Below are 12,031 nucleotides of genomic sequence, written 5' to 3' on the forward strand. Positions count from 1 at the left end.
AATAACGTAATGTGGCGGTATGTGAACGAGACAGATGAACACGACGGTGAAATAATCTGTTAAATTATTTGCTCGTACGTTGTCGGATATGTCGCGATACAAAGGCCACCCACGATTGAGAGTAAGTAATATGGTGCGGCGAGCGAGGATGAATTTCATCCGGCGGCCGCGACCATTAATTCTAATCCTAAAGGTGAAAACATTTATACGTTGTTATGATTTTTTTTAGTTATAAAGACGTATTAGGAATATTATATTACAATATGGTGCAATTTATTTTCTCGGCCTATAAACATCAATTGGTTATATTTTTTATTATTATTTTTGTGTTGCAAAGAAAACAATTTTAGGATTAAATGATTCTTTAAAAAAATAAAAGCTTAACACATGAGTTTACTTTTTACAACCAGGAAAAAAAATAGAAAGCGAAATAAAATATATTTAAAAAAAAAAGATGAAAAACAAAACAAAATACTAATAAGCAGAAAATTAGAGAGAAAAAAATTAAGAAAAATGATACCTTACTCCTGAATTGTTGTTTTGCTAGACCGATTGTTTCAAGATCATATTTTCTTCTTCTCTTTTGCCAACTAATCTCTCTATTTTTTATATGCTCTCAATTTATGTTTCGAATTCTGTCCCTATTTGTCTTCTTGTGGCCGACTATTTATAGACTTTTGGGTATAGATTTCAAAAGACAAAAGAATAATTGTCAATTGATTACCATTAATCTATTTTTGTTGGTTTCTTTTCTTTTAATTGGCCACAATTATACCGATTCTTATTGCTATTTATTCATTTCTTCGGTTTTCTTTTCTATTCAATTGATCACCATTATTCTGATTTTTATGACCATAAATCCATTTCTTTTCGGTTTTTTTTCATTTATTTTGATCATCATTGCATCGATTTTTATGACCATCAATTCATTTCTTTTCCATTATGGTTGTACTAAATTCACAAGACTGTCAGCGATATTAAAGTTGTACAACTTAAAAGCGAGTAATGGATGGTCTGATAAAAGCTTTACGGAATTATTAACACTCATAAAAGATATGTTGCCAGATGATAATGAACTTCCCAGTCGAACCTACGAGGCTAAACGGATTTTGTGTTCTATTGGAATGAGTTACGAAAGGATTCATGCGTGTCCTAACGATTGCATTTTATTTCGAAACGAATATGAACTACTTAAGGCGTGTCCGAAATGCAATGTCTCTCGATATAAGAAGAAAGAATCTACTCCAGCAAAAGTCGTGTGGTATTTTCCTATAATACCAAGATTTAGGCGCATGTATCGCAGTGAAGAAGATTCAAAACACTTGACATGGCATGCAGATGAAAGAATTAGAGATGGAATGTTTCGACACCCTGCAGATTCCCCACAATGGGCAAAAATTGATCACGAGTATCCTGAATTCGGGATAGAGTCAAGAAATCTAAGACTTGCACTTTCTACTGATGGAATGAATCCACATGGTCTTCAAAGCATCTCACATAGCACGTGGCCTGTGATTTTGGTAATATATAACCTACCTCCATGGTTATGTATGAAGCGTAAGTTTATGATGTTGTCTCTGTTAATTTCTGGACCCAAACAACCGGGGAATGATATCGACGTATACTTGACTCCTTTAATTGAAGATTTAAAAATTCTGTGGGAGACAGGTGTGGAAGTTTATGATGGGTATAGGAAAAAGTGTTTCAATTTGAGGGCTATGTTGTTCGGCACAATTAATGATTTTCCAGCATATGGTAATTTATCAGGATATAGCATTAAAGGTCAGTGTGCATGTCCTATATGTGAAGAGAGTACAAATTGGATGCGGTTGAAACATTGTAAGAAGAATGTGTTTCTTGGACATCGTAGATTTTTACCTTATAGTCATCAGTATCGTGGGTGGAGAAATGCATTCAATGGAAAATCAGAGGAAGGTAAAGCTCCTTTAGCACCGACTGGATATCAAATACTTGAAAAAGTACAAGGTTTGACCAATAAATTTGGCAAACCTTTTGCGGGAGAGCTGGTGAAAACTGGGTGGAAGAAAAAGTCAATTTTCTTTGAATTGCCATATTGGAAGTCATTGTATGTAAGACATTTCCTCGATGTGATGCATATTGAAAAAAATGTATTTGAAAGTGTTATTGGTACGTTACTCAATGTTCCAGGAAAGTCTAAAGATGGCGTCAATGCAAGATTGGACTTGGTCGATATGGGAATAAGAAATGAACTGGCTCCAGTAAAGAAAGGAAATCGCACATATCTACCTCCAGCCGCTCATACTCTATCTAGAAAGGAAAAAATTGTTTTATGTAAATTTCTACACGAAGTTAAAGTTCCAGAAGGATACTCTTCGAACATTAAAAATTTGGTTTGTATGAAAGACCTCAAGTTAAAAGGTTTGAAGACCCATGATTGTCATATTATAATGGAGCATTTGCTACCAATAGGTATACGTTCCATTTTACCTGAAAAAGTTCGACTAGCCTTAACTAGATTATGTTTCTTCTTCAGGGAAATTTGTAGTAAAGTGATCGACCCTCAGAAATTACCGACATTGCAGAGGGAAATTGTTGTTACTTTGTGTGAGCTTGAAATGTATTTCCCACCATCGTTTTTTGATATAATGGTTCACCTTACTGTTCATCTGGTTAAGGAGACACAACTTTGTGGGCCAGCTTATATGAGATGGATGTATCCGATAGAACGATATATGAAAATATTAAAAGGGTACGTAAAAAGTAGAAGTCGACCAGAAGGTTGTATTGCTGAACGGTACATTGTTGAAGAGGCTGCTGAATTTTGTACTGAATATCTGTCCAATGTTGAATCCATAGGGCTTCCCATGTCTCGTCATTCGGGAAGAATATCAGGAGAATGGATAACTGGAAGGAGACTACTGACTATATCAAGGACAGAATGGGAGCAGGCACAAATGTATGTTCTACACAATGATGATGAGGTTCAACCGTATGTTACAATACACATGGATCAGTTATCTCGTTTGAACATGAATAGGAATCAAAATTGGATAACTCGGGAGCACAATCGAAGTTTTATAACATGGTTAAAAAATCACATAATGTCAAAATTTGATATAGACCCCGGATCAATTTCAAATAGATTGAGGTGGCTAGCAAATGGTCCGAGCTTACATGTCTTTTCTTACACTGGTTATGTTATTAACGGCTACACATTTTATACCAAAGAACAAGATGATCAGACCACTATGCAAAATAGTGGAGTCACTCTCGTAGCTGAAGCGATGCATGTCTCAAGTGCAAAAGACAAAAACCCAATATATGCAAATCTATCATATTTTGGGGTTATCGAGCGCATATGGGAGTTAGACTACACAATGTTTCGTGTTCCCATATTTGGTTGCAAGTGGGTCGATAATAATAATAGCGTTCGGATTGATAGGTCAGGATTCTTGCTTGTCGATTTTAATAGGGTGGGATGCAAAGACGAGCCTTTTATTTTAGCTTCGCAAGCTCAACCAGTGTTTTATGTCACTGATCCTTCTGATGATAAATGGTCTGTTGTCCTATCGACCAATAAAATAAGTGATGATAACAATAATGATGAAGATGTTGGTAATGATCTTTTATTTGCAACATCACAACAGCCACATGAAATTGATTCAACTGATGATGGTTTATATCTTAGAGATGATCATGATGAGGGAATTTTGATTAATCCATCGTTTCATATTGTAAATGGACAAACAAATGTGAATCCCACTAGGAAAAGAAGAAGGGCATATTAATGTACATGTTTAATTGTTTTATATAAGCCATGCATGTAATCTGAACTGTGTTATTGAGTGTTTTATACTACGTATTGAGTGTTTTATACTAAGTTCTGATTAATTTATTTTCTGATTAATTTATTTTCTGCTTATATTTAGCTTGATTTGAGTGTTTTATACCAAGTTCATGTAACAATGAGTGTTTTATATTTAGCTTGATTTACATGAACTGAACTGAATATAAATTAGTAATTTACATGAACTGAATTGAACTGAACAGAGAGATTCTCTTTTGCTCAATGCATATATATATAGATTCTTCAGAAGTTCTCATTTCTAATAATTCATCATCTCGTAAAGTATTGTGATAAAGACAATGATAACAATATTTTTAATCCAATAAACAATGATAAAAATGTTTTTAATGTCATCCCAACCCAAATAAACCAAACACAAAAATAAAATAAAGAGACATTTTACAGCGCTTATCTTAAAAAGCGCTGTAAAAGATCCTTTTAAAAATAAAATAATGAGTGTTTTATACCTTTTACAGCGCTTTTCACACAAAGCGCTGTAAACGACTCTTTTGAAAGTGAGTAAAAAAGACATTTTACAGCGCTTATTTGACAAAGCGCTGTAAAAAAGCTTTAAAAATAATATTCATCAGACACCTAATTTCTTCAAACACCTTGTACGCATCATGGGAATCCAAAAAACATCAGACACAAACCCATTTCTTCAAACACCTTGTACGCATCATGGGAATCCCCAAAAACACATTGTTAACAAAAACATCAGACACAAACCCATTTCTTCAAACACCTTGTACGCATCATGGGAATCCCCAAAAACACATTGTTAACAAAAACATCAGACACAAACCCATTTCTTCAAACACCTTGTACGCATCATGGGAATCCCCAAAAACACCAGACACAAACCCATTTTTCGCAACATGGCAATGATCCTGAATACCAATTAAGTTTCGATTTAAGAAGGAAAGAGAATGTAAAGAGATAAAAAGGGTGTTGAGGTGGAGATTGAATTGTGAGAGAGTAAGCTTTGATGTTTGTGAAGAACATGCATAAAATGAGAAGAGTTTGGTGAAGAGGAAAAGAAGCGCTGTAATAAAACAATGAGGCCTTTTACAGCGCTTATTTAAAAAAGCGTTGTAACAGGCTTTAAAAAAAACATTAATATACCATAATAAAACAAGGAGGTATTTTACAGCGCTTTTTCAAATAAGCGCTGTAAAAGAGCCTTTTAAAATTAACATAATGAGACCTTTTACAGCGCTTATTTGAAAAAGCGCTGTAAAAGGCTTTTAAAAAAACATTCATATAACATAATAAAACACGAAGGTCTTTTACAACGCTTATTGGGAGAAGCGTTGTAAAAGAGGCTTTTAAAAATTTAAATAAAGACGCCTTTTAGGGCGCTTTTCAAACAAGCGTTGTAAAAGGCTTATAAAAAAGCGCTGTAAAAGAGATTCCCAGAAAAAGAGATTCCCAGAAACAAATCAGTTACATCTCCCGAAAAGGTTTGTCACATTTATTCCCTAAGGTTTGTCAATTTTTCAGATTTAATAAACTAACATTTAACCTCATTTTTTTAGATCCAATTAAATAAACCACCCGTACAACCAAAAAGATCCAGCAAACCTCCAACATTGGATCGGGGAAAATCGGTCGCTGCTGCCCATGTTCCTAAAATAAGTCAGCCACGCCTAGCTAAACACGGGGCGTGTCTTGACATCCAAGTAAAACAGAACATGGACAACAACGACGATTCGCGCATCATACCCATGAATAAAGCTATATTCGGAAATGAGTATGATGAATTTCTCGAAAAGGAGCACATATACGAACTTCTCAACCATACGGAGCTTAGTGCTACTGTCATGTGCTTGTACATAAGGTAAAAAATACTTTTAATTGCATTTATTGTTAATTAATTAAATGTATTGGTAATTAATCTAGTTTAAAATTTTCATTGAAGGTTTTTGTATGAGAAGATCGTGTGCACGAGGAAATTGTCAAATAAATACTCATTCTTGTCTCCGCATAAGCTGTCGATGTGCAAACTCGATCCAGTAAATGTAAAGAAATACATTGTAGATATGTTATTAGGAAATAAAGAAAAGTATAAATTGTTCTTCGCACCATATAATTCAGGGTACGTAATTATATATTATTTATTTATATCTTTTTTAATTGATATGATTTTAATTTATTAGTTGTGTATAAACAAAATTGCTTAACCAATTTTTTTTTGTTGTTGTAGGGCACATTGGGTTTTATTTGCAATCAATGCGGTCTCTGAAGTTATATACTATTTAGATCCCTTGCATGACAATTACAACAATCACTCCAAAATAAAGACTATGTTCGACACGTAAGTAATATTCATTTATTTCTTACATATATATATATAAATAATGTGTTTGTTCATGCTATAATAATCACATTTATTCATTCGATAGTGCCTTACAAGTTTTTCGAGCTCAAAGAGGTGCTACAGTGTCGAAGCAAAAGTCTAATAACATCACATGGATCCCAATAAAGGTTTGAAATATATGCCTTTAAATTTTCATTTACAAATATATGCCTTTACGATTAATGCACAAATATTTTATTGACTTATATGTTTTTATTTTACAGTGCCCTCGTCAAACAAACAACATCGACTGTGGGTACTACGTATTGAGATTCATGAAGGAGATTGTTAACAAGAATAAAACTATTATCCTAGAAACGATACGGTATTTTCATTATATGATTTTCATATATAATTAAATTATCTATATATTTGATACTAACTTAATATAATATGTTCAATTTTTATATTGATGTACTTTGACAATTCCAGTCCATCATATTATGATGAAGATCTAATGGAATTAAAGGAAGAATGGTGTCAGTATGTGCTTGAAATGCAAATTATTTGATTTTCTGGGAAATAGCATACTGTTGGGCAAGGGATCTAAATATTATATGGTAGCTTGTGCATATTCTGTTAGTTTTATATGTATATGATCATATGACACAATATATGAACATGCATATGAATATGTAGTTAATTAGGTTGTAAATTAGGTTCAATGTATATGTAGTTAATTATGTTGTAAATTAGGTTATATATATGTATCTGAATGTAGTTAATTATGTTGTAAATTACAGAGTTACAGAGTTACATATATGTTAATTAAGTTACAGAGTTCTGTTTTTTGTCTACTGATTGTGTGAATGCTTATGGTATTTGAATATGTTTTGTTGTTGTGTGAACTGATTCTGGATCAAAATAATTTTGGATAAAAAGATAAAAGACAGCGCTTTCTAAAAAAATGCCATAAAAAGCTAAAAAGCGCTTTTTCAAAAATTTAATTTACAACGTTAAAAAAAAAAACACATTTTACATCGCTTTTTCTAAAAAGCGCTGTAAAATGCATACTCATAATTCATATATTTGGTGTGCATTTTACAGCGCTTATTCGAAAAAGCGCTGTAAAATGTGCACCCAATGTATTCCAATTTTGACAATATGAGAAAATTGATTTATTGAAATGTATTAATGTATAGTTCATTTTTATAATGCAGAAAACTTTATAGTGAAAGGAATAAAATTTCTATTGTTATTGTATTCTTGGTAATATGAGTTTTAATTTTTATCAATAACAAGTAGCCAAATCAAATCTTATGGATTATTAAAATGAAATTGGTGATTTTGAGATATTTGTTCACGTTCATATTTGATGTGTTGAAGTTATTGAGCTCTAACTATGAACATCCACAAGAATATAAATTTGATATCTTATGTGATTAAAAAATTTAATCTGAAATATTTTGTCTTTGTGGTTGCCTAAGCGGCTGGTGATTTGTGTTTTAAATATTGTAATATTTGTGGTTGCCTAAGTGGCTGATGATTTGTGTATTAAATATTGTTATCTTTGCGGTTGCCTAAGTGGCTGGTGAATTGTGTTTTAAATATTGTTATCTTTGTGGTTGCCTAAATGACTGGTGATTTGTGTTTTAAATATTGTTATGTTTGTGGTTGTTTTTGTGGTTGCTTAAGTGACTGATGATTTATGTTTTAAATATTATTATCTTTGTGGTTGCCTAAGTGTCTTGTGATCTGTGTGATTATCTAAGTGAGTGGTGACATGTACCTTTTGAGCATCATTATCATTTTATGACATATCATATGCATCTTTGTGGACGCCAGTGTGGCTGGTTTAATCTTTCCCCATTAGTATGGGTGACTTCTGTGTAGACGTCTGTGTGGCTGGTTATATCCAGATCATATATGTTTAGGAGCACGCATAACTTGCATACATTTTATTTTTATTTTTATTTTGATCTAATTATTTGCTCTACGGTTGCTAATTGATTTATTTAGATAAATTTTATGACTTTTGATACATCTTTGAGAACTATTAAAGAATCATTTTCTTTAAATATTTTATTACGGAGAGATTTTATATTCATATTTTATGACTGATAATCTATTATTTGGTTTAATTTTTGCTGCAGGATGAACTGACCTCTTACACCAACATTTAGGTACTAATGATCTCAAAGAGTTATGAATGATGTTTGATTGGTGCGCGCACGTGGGAAAATGAGACTTTTACTTAAAAATAATATTTTGTATTACTAAATTTTTTGTGCTACATTGTAAACTTATTTACTCTTCATCATTAACTTTTAATAGAAATGCGGAAGCGAAATTTCATTTGCTAGTAAATAATTGAATGTCAACATTGCTTCTTTTGAATTTCACTTAAAGATAATTATTTGGAGCATAAATGAATAAATAATATTTTAGTAAATTGCATTACGTTCTTTTACAAAAAAAAAGAATATATCAAGTTATTTTCTGACGCATCTTCAAATTATTACATGATGAACTACTCGTAAGAAAAAAAATATAGTTGTTTCTAAAAGAAAATAAATATTTTTAAGTAATCTTTGGATCAAAATTGGGGGCGTTACAAAATCGGACTTACGGTGAAGTAGAACGGTGCAAAATAACGAATTCTGTAAACAGAGAAATTAGGTATTTTATGGAGAAACTCGAGTTGTTAAAAATCTGCAAAAATTGTGTTTAATTGAATAGCTAAATGAGTAAAACAACATACTGAATTTTGGATGAAAACGAATAAACTTTTCTAGGACAGTCGATGGTAGCAATTTTCTTCTTTTTCTCTCAATATGCGGCTGTCTTATTTTGTGTCCAGCTTACTCTATTTTTCTCATACCCTTCATTCTTATTATTTTCAATTATTATTATTTGATTAGATTTTACTCTTAAATATGTTTTTAATCCATAAAACAAATTTTACTTCCTTCTTCTATCTATTTTTATATTTTAAATAAAACAAACAATTATCAAAACTATTTTTTTACCACTTTTTTTAAAACATAATTTAATTATCAACGTATTACTAATATTTCAAAAGCAATATTTTATAAAATGAAGCAATTAAAGTAATTAATATTTTAAAATACATTAATAATCAAAATCCTAATATTGAAAATAATCCCTATAATAATACTTATTTTTCCAAATACTCAATTTAAAATATTACCATCAATAGAGAATAGTCGAAATTATAAAATAAATAAATATAACATCAACATTTTATATTAATTACTAAATCATAATAAATATATATATATATATAATCACAATGTCATAACTAATATATAAAAATAAAGGAAATCAAACACAATATCACTATTATCCCAAGATAATTATTTATAAAAAATAATTAAAAACAGAAAATAGTTATAAATAATTGATATATAACTACATGCGTACTTAACATCAGTCAAATGCACAGAAAAATATTACATTAATTGGGAATGCGTATATACGCATAAAATCGTATAAAACCTTTTTCTTTAAAATATTACACTGAAATACTATTATTTTTGAAAAATATATCAAATAACAAAATATAATATTTATTGTTCATATCGTTCATTTCATATAATATTTATAAAACTAGCAAATCATAGAAATCACCTATATAACAAAAATTAGTCAAAAAATTTATCCTCATATATTGTAAAATAATTTTAATATCAAATTTATTATTTAAAACTGTATTTAACTAATAAAATAGTTTATTGCAAAATTTAGGGTGTTTTAATTCTCCCATTGTTAAAGAATTTCGTCTTCGGAATTTGCAGTGAGTGAACTAATATATAACTTACAACCCTCAAGATTCAAACTTAGTCTATAAATATAATTAAAACATTCAATCTCCAATTAAGCACAACATGTAAAAAAATCAACTAACATAACATGATAGACTAACATTACAAAATAAATTAATTAAACATACAACATTTATCATTCAATTATGATATAAAATGTCTATCACATTTATTATTAAATTATGAAATAAAATATCATAGAGTTACTCACTATAATTTACATATAAAACATAACATATAGATTTTGTCAATAATAGCGTAGTTCATTTAGTTTAGTTAAATGAAACACATTCCAAGTATGACGTCAGTTTCAACTATTTATTTCAAACCAAATATTACTAGTACAACACCTGCTTCAAGATTGGTGGCCTAACTGAGCGGTATTGAAGCCTTATATGGTCCTCCACTTTCTTCCAGATAATGAAACAGTAATTAAAAATATAGACTTACCTCATGTTTGGATATCAGCTTAACTAAACATTTTATAGCATAAGCCCTTATCATATGAGTGCTTATGCATATGTTATTTCTATAATAAAAGATATAGTAAAATCAAACTGCTTTCATAAGCTATCCTTAAGAGGTTATGGAAATAAGTTGAAAACAACTTAAAATATGTGATAAACTGCTTCCATAAGCTTTGGTAAACAGTTTTACAAATATTTATGGCAGTAGATAAACTCAAATAAATCAATTCAACGAGACCCTTACAACATTAGACATCTCGATCTCTAGCTAAACATTCAAGAAATATGTAAATTTTATTGAGCACTACCTAATTCAGAGATCAAATCTCCCATCACCCCACCGTCACCACCAAAAAAGAACACACACAAACTCAAGGTGAAATCAACATAGATAACTGGCGCTAAGTCTAGATTGGCGCAATGCAGTGGAATATAATGAAACACTTCTACGTTCCATTGCTTAATTCTTACCCTTTACTTCTCTATTTTGGGGATATAGGATAAATTGGTGCTTTTCTTTGTTTCCATCTTAAAAATATTCAAATAATAAAAATTGTAATTTTCATTAGTTCCATCTCATTTCATTGACTACTAGATATCCAAATACAACATGAAGCTCCTTCAGTCTTAGGGGACTTGAACAATAATGCAATGAGAAGGATTCAAAATTTCAACACTATGAAACCGTTGGATGGACTCACTCTCCAAGTGGAACCCACCAATTTAATTATTATTATTATTATTATTATTATTATTATTATTATTATTATTATTATTATTATTATTATCATTAATATTATTATTATTGCTATAAAAAGAAAAGAAAAATAGAGAATATATGGTTTTCATGGGCTTGGCCCATGCGAGAAAGAAAATGGACTTAAATCCCTAATATAATAATAAAAGGGATTTAAAAATCCCTAAGAAGTATGATTGAGAATAGTGTCGAAAAAGGCCAAGGAAGAAGAACGACAACCAAAGAAGAAAAAGAAAGGTTTGATTCCGGTGGTGTTAACAGGTATGTAGCAAATTTGCTGTGTTTGATCTACAATTATGATAGGTTATTTCTACCACTGAGTTTGTTATTTTAATATACAATATGAGTAGTTTTATCTTCTCAAAGAGTTACTTTGGCATACCCGCTAGTGAAAGGTTGTTATTGTTAATTGATGTTCCCTATTGTTAATAGGAAGACTCTGGTGTAATCTATTATAGTGGAAGTTTTTACTGGACTAGGTCCTGTGGTTTTTATTTTCTCAATTTGAGGGATGTTTTCCACATTAAAAATTGTGTTTGTCTCATATTTAATTTTTTTGCTAATTATTGTTGCTCTGTGGAATTGTATTTTATGTTTGGACATTTATCTGGACATATGAGGAAAAAATATTCTACATTATTGAGATAGTTATCTCCAGTTATCTTTGGGTTTTCCCAACAAAGTAGTATCAAAGCAGAGTTGATTTGATTTGTGCATTTAAATGGAGGAGGAAAATAAAGGTCTCGATATGATTAAACTCAACTCTTCTAATTACACACTTTGGAACACTCTTATGGAAGACATGTGATACAATAAAGATTTGTATGATCCTAT

This window comes from Cicer arietinum, chromosome 2 (genome assembly GCF_000331145.2).
Source record: "Cicer arietinum cultivar CDC Frontier isolate Library 1 chromosome 2, Cicar.CDCFrontier_v2.0, whole genome shotgun sequence".
Taxonomy (NCBI): Eukaryota; Viridiplantae; Streptophyta; class Magnoliopsida; order Fabales; family Fabaceae; genus Cicer; species Cicer arietinum.